The sequence below is a fragment of the Schistocerca nitens genome, chromosome 7, assembly GCF_023898315.1.
Source record: "Schistocerca nitens isolate TAMUIC-IGC-003100 chromosome 7, iqSchNite1.1, whole genome shotgun sequence".
Lineage (NCBI taxonomy): Eukaryota > Metazoa > Arthropoda > Insecta > Orthoptera > Acrididae > Schistocerca > Schistocerca nitens.
Window position 1 is genome coordinate 310028825 of NC_064620.1, and position 2500 is coordinate 310031324.

At 57.9% G+C, this 2500-nt stretch overlaps 1 non-coding gene across 1 annotated transcript in view; it reads right to left on the reverse strand.

Annotated features, from left to right (window-relative positions):
* The window catches only part of LOC126197060 (small subunit ribosomal RNA), a 1909-nt gene extending 1599 nt beyond the window's left edge, over nt 1–310 (reverse strand). Inside the window, exon 1 of the ribosomal RNA XR_007539466.1 lies at nt 1–310. This exon is cut by the window's left edge and continues 1599 nt beyond it. This is a non-coding gene — a ribosomal RNA (small subunit ribosomal RNA).
* Nucleotides 311–2500: the final 2190 nt, after the last annotated feature.

Genomic DNA, 2500 nt, shown 5'->3' on the forward strand with positions numbered 1-2500 from the left:
ATGCGTCGCCGGTACGAGGACCGTGCGATCAGCCCAAAGTTATTCAGAGTCACCAAGGCAAACGGACCGGACGAGCCGACCGATTGGTTTTGATCTAATAAAAGCGTCCCTTCCATCTCTGGTCGGGACTCTGTTTGCATGTATTAGCTCTAGAATTACCACAGTTATCCAAGTAACGTGGGTACGATCTAAGGAACCATAACTGATTTAATGAGCCATTCGCGGTTTCACCTTAATGCGGCTTGTACTGAGACATGCATGGCTTAATCTTTGAGACAAGCATATGACTACTGGCAGGATCAACCAGGGAGCTGCGTCAACTAGAGCTGAGCAGCCGGCCGCCCGGGAGTGTGTCCCGGAGGCCCGCGCGAACACGCAAGCGTCCGCTCAATTATTCCGCAAACAGGAGGAGGCTGGGCTCCCCTGCACGATACACCTCGAAACCCTCTCAGGTCCCGGCGGCGCGCAGCGCCGTCCTAAGTACTTGGTCGGGTTCGAGAGAGGCGCAATCGCCCGGAGATAGGCGAGTAGACGCTTTCAGTGCGACCACCCGTGCTCCCAACTGAGCTTGCCGCTGCCGACAGAGGCCCGGGAGCGTGCTGTCGTGGTGTTGCCGGCGGGAGACAACACGCGGCCACAAACAGTGGCCGGGCAGCTCCAACGCCAGCGCCACAGAGGGGCAGAGCCCCACTTGGGTGCCAAAGCGAACTCTCCCAGCACAGCGCACGCGCCAACACATCCGCACAGCTGCGATACAAACCACCTGCGAGAACCGCGGGGGCGACCGAGCAGCAGACGGCGTCGCGGCGCCGAGTGCCGGGCGGCGGCGCATCCTCAACGCACACAGTCCTCAATCGGACCAGCACACTGCAGATGTCCACCGCGCTTCGCACCGGGCCCGCGAGGACCCACTTTGGCCGCACGGCGCCGCGCGTTGGGTGCGCCGGCGCGCAGCTGCGCCGCCTGCCGCGTCCGTCGGCCGGCGCGCCTGCCACTGGGCGCCCCCACCAGCCGGCTGTAGCGCGTGCGCCCACGCAGCGCGCGGCCAGCACGCCGGGCGCTCCCCCCTCACCGGCCGGGGACGGTCCCACCCAGCCACCGCCGCGTATCGCTTCATACCCACATGCCCACTCACGTTCGTGGGTATGACGGGTGTCGCTGAAGCAACCAGTTAATACCTGTACCGATTGTCGCAATCAATGATTCACCTCCAGCGTATACAACCGCGCAACAACGGATTTCCAGTTCATTTGCGTAACTTGGGCAGCAAACGTAGACGTCCATCTACATTTGCAAATTCAGTGGGTCTTGCATGCCTGGATGATATGCGTCACGACACGCCACATCAGCCCACATACATGCTGCGACGTATGCACGAGAGAACACGTGGAAGGTGGCCCGCGTACGTATGCGAATGCCATTGCACAGCTGCGAAGCTCATTGAACACGCAAACTCCCGCCTGACGAACTAGAGGCGACAGGGGAGCGATATAAGTCTTACAGCAGTACACATTACAGTGGATAGCGGGACCATGTGGAACGTACGCACCACTCGCTAGATGTTGTGAGGGTACGCACCGTAACATGAATCAATACGCAGGACACCAGAGAGTGCGAGCACTGACCTATGTTGAGAGGGTTGCGATTAGGCAACGCTACATGAATGTTTCAATTCATATAACAATTACAGGTTAGGTTAGGGCGCAACGTGCGTTAGGTTAGGGCGCAACGTGCGTTAGGTTAGGGCGCAACGTAGGTTAGGTTAGGGCCCAACGTAGGTTAGGTTAGGGCCCAACGTAGGTTAGGTTAGGGCCCAACGTAGGTTAGGTTAGGGCCCAACGTAGGTTAGGTTAGGGCCCAACGTAGGTTAGGTTAGGGCCCAACGTAGGTTAGGTTAGGGCCCAACGTAGGTTAGGTTAGGGCCCAACGTAGGTTAGGTTAGGGCCCAACGTAGGTTAGGTTAGGGCCCAACGTAGGTTAGGTTAGGGCCCAACGTAGGTTAGGTTAGGGCCCAACGTAGGTTAGGTTAGGGCCCAACGTAGGTTAGGTTAGGGCCCAACGTAGGTTAGGTTAGGGCCCAACGTAGGTTAGGTTAGGGCCCAACGTAGGTTAGGTTAGGGCCCAACGTAGGTTAGGTTAGGGCCCAACGTAGGTTAGGTTAGGGCCCAACGTAGGTTAGGTTAGGGCCCAACGTAGGTTAGGTTAGGGCCCAACGTAGGTTAGGTTAGGGCCCAACGTAGGTTAGGTTAGGGCCCAACGTAGGTTAGGTTAGGGCGCAACGTAGGTTAGGTTAGGGCGCAACGTAGGTTAGGTTAGGGCGCAACGTAGGTTAGGTTAGGGCGCAACGTAGGTTAGGTTAGGGCGCAACGTAGGTTAGGTTAGGGCGCAACGTAGGTTAGGTTAGGGCGCAACGTAGGTTAGGTTAAGGCGCAACGTAGGTTAGGTTAAGGCGCAACGTAGGTTAGGTTAAGGCGCAACGTAGGTTAGGTTAAGGCGCAAC